Below are 13410 nucleotides of genomic sequence, written 5' to 3' on the forward strand. Positions count from 1 at the left end.
GTCTTAAAATATTACTTATATATTAAGACAAAATAGGCACATTATAATGTAGAATGCAAATTATATATAAATTTGTAAGATCAATGTAAAATTTGAAAGAAGATTTGTCCCTTCAACAGAGAATTTTGCCTATAAATTTAATGTCTGTAGATTTCTGGGAATTCTTTGGTGAAGAGAGTGAGAAGCCCCTTTTTTGTGGGTGTAACTCCTCCCTAGGTTATGTTAAGAGGGAGATTTCTTCTTGGATGTATGCACACACACACATACACACCCATATGTAGGCTTGGCTTTAGCATATCATCACCACATTTAAACTCAATGTGCTACCCCACTTAGATATATAATTATTGATTTTTAATTTCAGTTTAACTTTTATGACAGTTTTTTTTTTTTTTTTGGTGGTGGTTCTAGGGATTAAACCCAGCGCCTTGTGAGGCAAGCACTCTACCAACTGAGCTATAACCCCAACCCTTCTTAAATTTTGAGAAAAAATTCTTTATCTTTCCAATATTAGTCCTAAATATGCAGGTCCTTACAGAACATCATAGACTCAGTCCAAACCCTGACCATGAAAAGTGATGATATTGTATAATAGACTAAGAAGTCTCCCTAGGAATTGTAGGGAGACTTCTTAGTCTATTATAAATAAAAAGTCATCAGTCTATTATAAATAAAAAGTTATCAGTCTATAAATATTTTTGTGTTTATCCACATATCAACAACCTATTAAAATAATTTTTGATTCATAAAGTACAATACTGATTATGTGATTCCACAAAACATTCAAGGATGACCTTTAGCTCTAAATTTAAACCCAAAGTCTTCATCCTGAAGTTTAAGGCCTTCCACTACAGCCTCAATCTATCTTTTTAATTTTTTTCTGTTTTAGTATCTTTGCTCACTCTTGCTCTTGTTCAGAATGTTTTATCCACTCATGTAAATTCTATCAGTCCTTCAAGAACCATTCCAATTACTACAGCCTCTATACCATTTTTCTGATTAGCCTCAAAGTTCACCTTCCTCTTAAACTCCATCACTATTTCTTTCATGGAACTTATTACACTCTGCCTTGAAGGACAGTTGTGTGTGCTCACCTCACTGAAACAGATAAAATTCTAAGTACCTTATAAAAAAGATGGAGTCCCAATCATTCCTATATGTACTACATCATTGAAAGCAAATGTCTGAATCTAGGAAGATGCTTTTTTATGTTTTTTTTAAATTTTTTAATTTGTTCTAATTTGTTATACATGACAGTAGAATGCACTTTGACACATGGTACATAAATAAAACAAAACTTCTCAATCCTCTGGTTGTACGTGGTACAGTCACACCCGTGGTGTAATCAAATGTATATATAGGGTAATAGTGTCTGTCTCATTCTACTGTCTTTAGGAGAATGCTTTTTAATAGACATTTGTTTATATGAGTTCAGTTAACTTTTCATCTCAAAGATGCTTGTACTGACTTATAGAATCCCTTCAAACTTAAAGGAACCACCCTTGGAAATGAATCAAAAATGAATGGATATATGTAGCATTAAAATATGAAATTACAGGCTTTATTTAGAAACACAGGAACTTTTTTCAGCGGGGTGACTTCATGATGAAGAACTGAAATCATTATTAACATTGGTAAAATCATGTTGAGAAAAATCTGAAATCTCAAGAAATTAAAAGACTTCCCTAGGGTCTTATGACTAATTAAAAACTGAGTTGGCTATACAAAAAAACTTTTTAATTTCCAGTTTATTTTGTTTATTTATTTCCAGTGTGATTTTCCCCAAAATTATGTCCTAAATTATAATAGTATCAGAAATGTTTTCTCAAATGCGAGTTGAAAAAATAATTATATAAAGAGGAAACAGTCCCTTCCTTCTTTTTTATTATTTTTCTTTAAGATATTTTAGTGTGGATAATTTAAAATAAAATTCATTAATTAGTTAGAAGATTACACTGAACAAGATTTATTTATACAAAATTTATTTGCAACTTAAACTACAAAGAATATAGTCAAGAATCAGGATATTAAAATATACTGTTGTTCAGTATATAATATATATACTGAATATATACTGTTTTTCAGTCATAAATATATAGTATATACTGTTATTCACTTATAAATTTCATGAAAAATCTGTCAATGATGCTTACAGTTTTTACATATAACACAGTTTATAGGTTTAATCAAAGTCTGTTTATGCCTCGCTTTGTTTTAACCCATTTGTCAGTAGGTTTCAGAATGATAGTAAATATCTTTTTCTGCTCAACATTACCCTTTGAAAAAACCTTCCTTTCTCTTACTGTTTGATTCAATTGTTTCCAAAAATGATAAGAACCAGAGTAGTCAGTGCTTCAATTGTCTCTAGTTGCAGTGATTTTTTCAGAAATGGTGTGACTCACATGTGCCCAACAGGCATTTTCCCAACCACAGCAATTGCTTCAAGGATGGGCTTATGATACAAGTTGGTCCATCCTAGAACTTGCTTCAAAGCCACTGAGCACAGACACACTTGACACACTTTTTCTTTGAGTTCATACTTGAGTATTTAGTTCTGAACTGTCAGTAGCTATTTTCTCACTAACAAGAGCTGAAAATGAAGCCAAGTAGAAGAATAGTAGATTCAAGAAGGAAAACAGGTCATTATAAAACAAACTTCAGATCAAGCTATGACTAAAGACACAGTATTTCAGTTACATAAATCTGATAAATTTCTCCTTTCTCTTTATGCCAATTTGCTGTGAGTTTTCTATCAATGGTTAACAATAATAACTATAATATTCCTAACAAATGTGCTTAACTATCAGAGTTTCTCATCACCCAAGAGCTTTAAAAAGTCCACCTAGAGATAAAACAGTGATACAACATACTTGAGATAAAACAACAACAGAAAGGTTAAAAATTAAGAAGACAGATGACTTTGACTTAAAAAAAAAAAAACTTCAAAATTTTCAAAAGTGTTTGACCTTTATGTCAGTTTCACTCCATATAGCATCCTGGTAAACACCTTAATCCCAGGAAAAACGGGATATTTAGTCATGCTAAATTGAAATACAGAGATATTTGCATTAATTTGCATTAACAAGAAGACAAGGGGTCATTGGTTCATGGAGGACTCAGGCAGGTGGTAGTGAAACTGTGAGGTTACTTTGGTTGGTAGGAAAGAAGATGGTAGAAGACTAGCCAGAAGTACACAATCAAGCTCTCCATTAACTTGTGTTGATAGAAATATGGAATCCACTGAAATACATCTTACTCTGATCACTAAAAGCAAAGAGAATGAAAATAGCTAGAAACTATAAAAATGTTACTTTGAGGTGGTAAAAGACAGATGTAGATCAAGGTAGCTTAGTGATGATGGAATAAGGTTCAGAAATGGTGACAAGAAAGCATGTGGGTGAAATGTCTGTCACTATGGTTAGGAAAACGATGAGGAAGGTAGTAAGATCCATGGCAGGTGAGAGGTTGAGGGGACGGGGCAGCTATTTCAAATCAATGAGGAAAGAATCAACTACAGAACAAATGGAGTTGGGACAGAACTAATCATTAAAAAAAATAATAAATTTAGATCACTACTTTATTCCTTACTAAAATAACTTTCAAGCAGTTAAAAATTTAAAGAGAAACAAAAGACATCAAAAGTACAACAAGCAAACAGATCAACAGTTTTGCAACTGGGAAAGGACTTCTCAAACTTCACAATGTCAGAGATAATGTGAGAATAAATTGATAGATTTGACATTCATAATAAATAAAATATCTACAGTGCAAAGCATCCTAAATAATTTGTGACTTCAAAAAAAGCTGATTTGGGGGTTAGAGTTGTGGCTCAGCAGTAGAGTACTTACCTAGCATGTGTGAGGTGCTAGGTTCAATCCTCAGCACCACATAAAAATAAATAAATAAAATAAAGGTATTGTGTCCAACTACAAGTATAATATATATATATATATATATATATATATATATATATATATGTGGTTGTGTGTGTGTGTGTGTATATATATATATATACACACACACACATACACACATACACATGTATGTGTATATAAATACACATGTATGTGTGTATATATATACACACACATGTATTTGTATGCATATATATATACACACACACATATATATGCTGATTTTAAAAATTGCAGAATAACAGACATGCAAAGTGCTAATATCCTAACATGGAAAAATAATGGAAAAATAAGCAAAGAATATGAGTTATTCATGAAAATAAATTCAAAATGTTCAATACACATATTGCTTAACTCAAAATATTCAGCCTACCAGTCAAAATAAGATGAAACATGTACTATCTTTTCCCACCAATTTATAAATTGTATAATTCAACTGTGGCTTAGTGGCCTAGTACCCCTGAGTTAAATCCCTGGAATACCCCACCCAATTTTTTTTTTTAAATTTATAAATTAGTGGGGAAAGATAGTACATGCTTAAAACCTATATTGGTATGTTAGTAAAAATGTTACTTTTGAGTGTAAATCACAGACTTTCCCAAAAAGAAATTTTGCAAAATATAATAAAAATCCTCAAAAAATTAATATCCTTTAACCAAGCAACTTTATGTCTAGAAATGTATTCAAAGGAAATAATTAAGATATGTATAGGGCTGCTGTTGTGGCTCAGCAGTAGAACACTTGCCTAGCATGTGTGAGGCCCTGGGTTCGATCCTCAGCACCACATAAAAAATATAAAGATAAATAAAGAAATAAAATAAAGGTATAAGAAAAAGATAGGTACAGATACAATATAAAATCATTGAGAGCATTATCTAATATGATATTGCTTATAAAGCTGAATGTGGTAATATTCTGCATATCTAAAAACAGGAGATTCATTAGGTAGTTTAATAGAATGCTATATATCCCCTGAAGTCTATAATTTACTACACTGGGAAGATATATTAAGATATATCTGGAAAGATACATTAAAATGATTTATTAAGTGGGAAACAGGGCATATGAGATATAATTTTGTTTCATAAAAAGCTATGTATATGCAAAAAATAATTTTACAATTTTATTTCTAATTGGCCAGCCAACTAAATAAAGTAGATTCTATTGTTTTTCAAATATTATTCTGAATTTCTGACTTCATTAGAATGTGTATTATCACAGAAACTCTTTAAAAATTTAAAAGTTTAAAAGTTTGTGATACTTTAGGTGGGACCAGTACTACTTGGGTATAATTTCACATCTGTAATTCTTCGTGAAGAACTGAATTGCAAACACATGCTACATTTAAACATTGCTAAAGTTTAAAACAACGTATTTTTATGAGTTAGCTACTTTTAATTTTTTTATTTTGCGTTAAATCAATGCCTATCACAGGCATAATGAAATTAGAAAGTAGCCTTTCAGCAAACTGGAAATGCCAGTTTTCTCATGCCCTTAATATCTAGAACTTATCTAGCTAAAAACTTTTTACACAATACTTTATATAAAAGGAAAGTATTATTTATTTTTCTTTTCTTTTTTCCATTCTGCTGGGGGTGGTGGAATTTGCCTGTAATTCCATTTACTCAGGATGTTAAGTAAGATTGCTTAAACCTAGTAGTTCAGGATCAACCTGGTCAATCTAGTGAGACCTACCTCAATAAATTAATTTTTTCATTAAATCTGTTGTTCCTACTCATTTTTATTCTGGCAATAGCAATTTTAAGAAGAAAAAAGCAGGATACAAATTGTGCATTGTTATTATGATTAATGTTAAAATATATTCTTAAAATGTGCAAAAACTGGAAGATACACAAAATTGAAATGATCAATATTGAATGTTAGAAATAAAAAATATTTAGATATACTTAATACTGTGATAGTTTTATGATTAAAAGTTTAGAAGTAAGTTAACAAATAAACCTTTAACTATTCTTATGTAAAATAATTTGAGATGTCCTCAGGTATAACCTAAACTATTAGACTTAACTCATATTTCTTATGGATCATATTGAAATAAAACCTACCAATGAATCAATTGAAAAAAATATATTTTCCCCTTTAAAGAATTCAAAGCTAGAACCCCAAATGAGCTTCTCAGAGTTGGAATAAACTATGCTGAGATTTACTTGGAGCTTAATATCATTTGGCAAAAATCCACAAACATCTTGTAAAACTGACCCAGACCTACCCTGTCAGGAAAGTACTTCTCACTTCCCCTGAAACTTTCTCCCATCTTTCCCTGAAGCAATGGATAAAAAATACCCCTCCCCTTATAGACAGGTCTCATTTCCTCATTATCCAATTTGTATAGGACAAATGAATGGAAAACCGCAAATGACCTGGTTCATTTCAGAGGTGTAGAACTTTGACCTTTGGCAGTATACACTAGATGCACTGCACAAGTTATTGTGTTACTTTTTGCAACCATCTTTGCAACTGACACTGAGGATGACAGCTGAGCATGTGCCACACTGCAGTGGCTGATAAGAATTTCCAATGTAAGTGGATGAGCTAGGCATTTTATTCAGTTTGAGTTATGATGGTCAAAGAGCTGTGGATGCATGCACCAATCAAATCTGAGCTCTGATACTTTCTATTAAATGACTTTGGATACTCTCTTCACCTACTCATCTGGAAAACAGCCTTACACCAACACTCACAAGACAGAGAATAAGTGAAACACATGAAAATATCTAGTTTGAGGCATGGAAAGTTGCTTAGTAAACACTAGTTGACCTTTTTTAAACATATACAGTCATTTCTATGGAAAGAATAAAATAACTACTTTCCCATTGAAAAATTTCAAACTTCTCTTCCAAATTGAAAATCATATTGTACATTTAGGGATTCCACTTTTGTCCTTAATTCAACCCCTCCTCTGGAAAACAGCTATGTGAATAATCTGTACTACCAGCCTTTCCCACACTCATGAGTCCTTTATGGTGGCTAAAGAGAGAATCAAGGCTCTCTTTTAAATATTAAATAGAAGTTTTATTTGATCCTGTGTTCTGCTCCTCCTCCCTACCCAACTTTCTCCTCCATCACTTTAATGCTGGATGAGTCTTCAACACTAGTTGATCCATCTTCTTACTTGCCATTTCCTTAAAGCTATTTGTCAAATCAAAAGTTCTTTTAATCCTTCTTCTGCTATTTCCTTTTATGACTATGACCTGTTGATCATGCTACATGTTTTGAAGCTCTACATTCACTGGTTGCTATGACAATGTTCTTTCTAGCTTCTCCTCTTGGGCTTCTGAGCGATCTCATTTCCCAGCAATCCACTTTCTCCTAGGTCTCATTCTACCTACTTACCATGGGAGGTGTCACCATTGTATTTACTTCCTTCATGCCAATTTCAATTAAATCTAGATCTCCTGAGTTTCTTATTCATCAGCCTCTTGGACATCTTACTTCTGATTTATCTTTCACTATCATCTTTGATTTCTATTGTATTTGTTTCCTAAATCTGCTGTAACAAATTTCCACAGAGTAAGTGGCTAAATACAACAGAAATTTATTTTCTCATAGTTCAGGAGGCTAGCAATTCAAATCAAGGTGTTAACAGAGTTGGTTCCTTCTTTTAGATGCAGAGGGAGTCTGTTCCATGCCTCATTCTTAGCTTCTGGTTGTAGACAGCAAACCTTGGCATCCTGTGGTTTAAAGTTCTGTAACTGCAGTCTCTACCTCCATTGTCACATGTTCATCTTCCTTCTATATATTTCTGACTTCTATTAAAAGACATCCTTATTCCAGTTTGACCTCATCCTAACTAATTGCATCTGCAGTGACCCTATTTCTAAATAAGGTCACATTCTGAGATTCTGGGAAGAACATGAATTTGAGGTAGACATAATCTAGTACACCCACCAAATCTACTCACGTTCTCACATTGCTATGTTCACAAGTAGCGCTAGCTTACAACTACTAACCAAGGATCTGAGAAATATTCTTGACTGCTCTCTCTCTGTATAATTTCATATCCCAGATATTATTAAGCTTAATTATTTTCAGGTCCTGACATTTCTGGAATGTGAATAGTCTTCATTCCTCATTCTATTGCTCTAACTCACTCCTTAGAAACCCTTGCTTTGAACAACTAAAATAGTTTGTTGAATGCCCCTCAAAACTTTTTCAGAGGTTACATGTACAACAGGTCATGTATGTATATATGGTTGAAAGACATTAGAAATGGGTTGGGTTTTTTTTCCCCCCTGGTATTTTCTAACTTTTCACTACTGTGGAAAGTTCCACTTCTGTACTACAATGCCACAGAACTATGATGGATATCCTTCCTGAGGAATAGAGGAACTAAGAACTAAGAGGCATAACAGTTTCTGTGGAAGCAGCAGCCTTTGTAACTTCTTCTTTTGACTTGATAGATTCTTAACAAACCTTCCAAATGTTACAAAATCCATCATACCTATCATCTGGTTTTTTATAAGATTTCAAGGCCTCTTTGGGAAAGCCAGACAAAATGAACTTATTTCAGCCTTTTGAGATTGAATATTATCCCTGACTCCAGAAGCTCTATGATAAAAGTACTTATTTTCATTTATAAAAATAAACATATATCATAAACAAATGTAATCACATGAGTTATAAGCCTTCCTTGTTTACACACACACACACTGATTTTAAGAATGGTGTTGTCTTCTCAAGATACATTAGGTCAGCCCATCAAAATTAGTCTAGAAGTAAATCATTTTGTGATTATTAAAATTAAGCATGCTTGGGGAGACTACTCAACTCTTTACTTTCTTCTATGGCTTTCCTCCTGAAGCTATCACACGGGGCCTCAGTTTCCCCCTTTATTTCACTCCCTAAAATGAAAAACTATAGTTACCAATGCTGATTCCCACACCCCATGGAAATGGGGTTCTTCATTCATCAGCATAGCACATCTTAGGGCTTATAAGGAAGCCAGGACTGTGGGAAGGAAGAGTCCAGGAAGGTGTCTGGCTCCATTTTTACCATTTGTGAATTCTTTTGTTGTTGCTCTTTCAAACAAGTGAACTCTCCTTTTAACAAAGAATACAACTCTTGGACATAGTTATGTTCTTAAGACTAGAGTGACTGGAAGACACAAATCTAATATGCTCTGTAAAGTCTGTAGTATGAACTATCCCTGGGAAGACTGTTTTTTTTGTTGCTGTTGTTGTTGTTTTTTGTTTGTTTTGTTGTTGTTGTTTTTTTGCAGCTGCGAACTGGAAGTCTTTTATCATATCATTTATTGTTTGCTTCTGATGTTCAGAAAGGAATAGTTTTTTTTTCCTAATTCAATCAAACTTTTGCATTGAAAATATTTGCTGTCAAGCCATTCAGGGCCAAGTCTCATCAACATCTTGAAATACAATTTTTAAATTGCTCTCATTCTCAATTTCAGTGGAAATCTAGCCTTGATTAACCTAGTTAGCATTTAAAAAAAAAAAAAAACCTTAAGCAAGAAATATTACTGAGAAAAGTTGCTACAACTTTTAAAAATTTGTTTGCTGTACTTGAGCTCTAAAATTCAAAGGAAGTGAAGTGTTTTATCTCAACCCTCTCTCCACATACATATAAAATCATATTTGGTCCACTAAGAAGCCTCCATTCCTCTAGAGCAGTCTACATTTTGTAAATATATAATTTCTACCCAAAATCATTTTATGATGTTCTTTAAAGATTAGACACAAGTCTAGCATACAACCAAGATATTCTACTCCTAAGTATCTACCCAAGATAAATGAAAGCCAATGATATAGCAAAGACTTGCATGTGATTTGCATGATTCATAACAGCCCCATGTAGGAAATATTTCAAATTCCCATCAACTGGTAAATAGACAGAATATGGTATATGCATATGATGAAAAATTATTCAGCAATAAAAACACATACCACAACGTGGATGAACCTCAAAATCATCATGCTAAGTTAGTAAAGCCATAAACAAAAGAACACATGATATATTATTCTTTTTATATGAAATATTCAGAAAAGGCAAATCTGTAGAAACTAAAAGAAAATTAATGGTTGCCTAGAGCTAGGGTGAGAACAGTGACTATAAACAGGCATGAGCAACCTTAAAGTGATGAAAATATCCTAAAACTAGATTTTAATGGTAGTTTTACAACTTGGAGATTGTTATAAAAATCATTGATAGGGCTAAGTTTCTCAAAATCATTTGCCTGTAAAAGGGATACACTGTATAATTTGTAAACTTGCAAATTATACTTCAAATTTGTAAAAAAAAAAAATCTGTAATGCAAACTGCAACTGTAATATTATGAGGAAAATTACATTTACCGATTATCAATGTAAACTGGTCAACTTAAAACTGACCAATGAAGAGAAAAAATCCTTTAACAGAAATAAAACTTGCCACATTTTTTAATATTCTGCATAATGTAATCCATTATTAATATGATATTTTGTTGAATGTGGTGAAGATTAAAAAGTCAATTACTAAAAACTTCTCCAAATTTTCTTCTCAAACTTTGCTTCAAAATTGAACATTTGTACTTCCTAAACACCTTCTTAGAAAGGAACTCTCTTAAGATAGTGTCAGTACAGGGACACTGAAAAATGCTTAACAATCTCAGGAAACAAATTTTTGAAAAATGCTGATCTAACCAACCTTGACCCAGAACCTACTTGCCTGACGTCCCAGTGCTTCCTGTGAGCTTTATGGTAATCAGTTCTCATTTTAATAATTCAAATTCTGTGCTTTTTGAATATTAAATTCCAGGGAGACATTTTCAAATGTGTGGCAATGTCTGTAAGAAGGAAGGCATCTTATGAGAGAGGAAGTGGACAGATGGAGTTTGAATCTAGAAGTATACAAAGAAATGCTTCAAGAGTAATTCTAAGATGGGCGTGGTAGTTCATGCCTATAATCCCAGAGACTAGGGAGACTGAAACAGGAGGATCGCGAGTTCAAAGCCAGCCTTACCAATTTAGCAAAGGCACTAAGCATTTTAACAAGACCCTGTCTCTAAGTAAAATATTTTTTAAAAGGGCCGGGGATGTGGCTCAGTGGTAAAGTGCTCCTGGTTCAATCCTGGCTTTAAAAAACAAACAAAAAAAATGTAATTCTAATCCATTTTCAGTATCCAACCATTGACGAGTGTTTTAGTTTTCATTTTATTTTTTCTAAGTGAGAGTTTAAGTGGTCATCAGCTTTAGATAAGGACCTACACGGTCCTGCATGGACTCCAGTTAACACCACCACCTGCAGGGACAGGGATGTTTCAGTGATTTCCTTGCGTCTAGCTCCTGCCCTTCGCTTTTCTGAAGGATGAGTTAGGCAGGCTGCTCTTTCAGGGTTAAGTTCTACTAAGACCTGACGACCTATGTTCTCAACCTGACTTGGGAAGGCACTTATGACCCCGGGGATTGGGTCAAGCAGGATCATCTGCCCTGAGAAGGCACCTTCAGAAACTTACACAAAGGGCTGTAGCAGCAGCAGTTTCCTGAGATCTAGGAACTCTGCCCCTTCTGCTCCTGGGACCACCTTGCATGCAGGTCCCTCTTCAGGGGCCGCCCCAGGTCCTAGAAGAAGGAAAAAGCCCAGACGCTACAAGCGAGGTCATCCGTTTTACTCACCTGCATATTCTATCAAGAATGGACAGAAACCGGTAGAATGAGGTGACTTCACTAAAGTCACACAGCTTACCGCTGGAAGAGCTGGTTGGAACACATATCCCTGCTGACCCCGTGGCCACTGGCTGCCTGGGGCTTGGACAGAGCTGCCCAAAGAAAACGACGTGGCATTGCCGGCTCATTGTGAAAAGGCTCAGCAACTCCTAACAGGAGGTCACCAATACCCACCTTCAGTGGCGAGTGAGCTAAAAGCAGATGACCAGACATCCCGGATTACGCCTGTTGACCTGAGCGCCTCCTTTCACTCTATTGAAAGAACCCTAGCTAACAGTTCAAGATTTGGTCGACCTAGTAAGAGATATCTGCCTTGAATTTCCCCAATGCTGTGCAGACCCGGCGGAAAATGGGAAAGTTGCACTTACATCGTTTGCTCAGTCTCCCCGACTCCCCCAGTCCCTTCCCTCCGTCCTTTCATCAGTGACACGGATTCCTGCCCGGTCCTCCAGGTACATACCAGCCGCGCGCAGAGATGCCGGCGTTGCCTGGGCCAGGTCCTCTCTTGCTAGGGCTCTCCCAGCCTCTCCGCGACGCGTAGCTGCGACGCGGGCTCTAGCTCGCTGCCGCCTCTACAGTCCACCTGGCTGTGGCCGCGTCTGAGTTGCTGAACTAGGGAGCAGCCAGGCGGTGGCGGCGATTTGTGGGGCGGAGGGAGCGACCGGATCCCGCCCCCTGGCAGCAGAGCAGGCTCCAGTCCAAGGAGCACAACTGGTTACCGCAGAGCTCCCCAGGGCAATTCCCTGCTGGCCACTGGGGGAAAGCCTTTTTCCTGCGTACGAGCACGTTAACAGACGACTAACTAATCATCCAAGATCGTCACAGAACCCGTGTCTTCCCCGCTTGCCACTCCCAGTTCCCCTGGGTGAGGTTGTGTTAAGAATTCGCTGGCGACCATTGAGGAAATTTCGCACTTCTAGCTGCTCTGCTCACTGACGCTACCAGCCGGTTTTGGTAGACCGATTTGTGCACACCCCTAGGGTTTGGGCTGCAGGTACCCTAAGTTTGCCCTTTGCTCTAATTGTGGCTATTTGGAGAAGGTAGGACTGTGCATAGTTCCTTACCTGCACCTGGAATCTGGGTCTTCGTGTCTATTAAGTTTTTATTGACAGATTGGAAAAAAAAATAGAATGCAAGACTTTTTGTGCAAAGAAACGCAGGGCTCTATGTATATTGAATTTGGCGATTAGGTTCTCACTAAGGAAAATAATGACCTTACTATTAAGGTCTCCTTTTGCCCTTAAAAGCCTTAGAAAATGGATGACCATGCTGCTGATAAAAATTAAGAAGTTCTTTTCTCCTTCTTGAGAAAGTGGTTTCTCACTGAAATCCTGAGATCTCCTCTAAGAGTCGTAATTATTCAATCTTCTGAACGTTATTAATCTGCTCATTCTGTCTCTGGCTTCCTGGAACTCAAGGCCTATGATACTTGACACTTCCCTACTATTTACAAAATTTCCCTTTTAGCCAAGGCCATGTGAAATATGTAATTAGGTAAATATTCACTTAAATTGTCTGCGAATAGTGCTGTAATTAGGTTCTTTAAATTATTTAATATTCATAACCCTACAATGTAATAGTAATTATCTCTATTTGCAGATAATAAGCTGAGGTGCAGTAAGGTTAATGATGTTGCAAAGTTTGGTAAATCCAAACAGTTTTGAATTCAGGTCTTTCTGCTTTCAAAGTTAATGATATTCCTTAAGTTACACCCTGTTAATAAAGGTTGTGATTTTTCTTAATGGTTAAAGAGGTACATTTTGTTTTCTAAGAACATAGTTTCTTGTGTATCATACATATATTAATAAGAGAGATTGGGA

General features: G+C 35.4%; 1 protein-coding gene across 2 annotated transcripts in view; it reads right to left on the reverse strand.

Annotated features, from left to right (window-relative positions):
- The window catches only part of Pkib (cAMP-dependent protein kinase inhibitor beta), a 108053-nt gene extending 95694 nt beyond the window's left edge, over positions 1–12359 (reverse strand). Inside the window, exon 1 of one of the 2 annotated variants that reach the window (XM_027953029.2) lies at positions 12051–12359. The gene's annotated coding sequence lies outside the window, so the exon portion shown is untranslated. The remainder of the gene's footprint in view (positions 1–12050) is intronic. The other variant, XM_027953030.2, reaches the window with a different exon arrangement.
- Between the last annotated feature and the right edge of the window lie 1051 nt (positions 12360–13410).

Source organism: Marmota flaviventris, chromosome 6, assembly GCF_047511675.1.
Source record: "Marmota flaviventris isolate mMarFla1 chromosome 6, mMarFla1.hap1, whole genome shotgun sequence".
Classification (NCBI taxonomy): domain Eukaryota; kingdom Metazoa; phylum Chordata; class Mammalia; order Rodentia; family Sciuridae; genus Marmota; species Marmota flaviventris.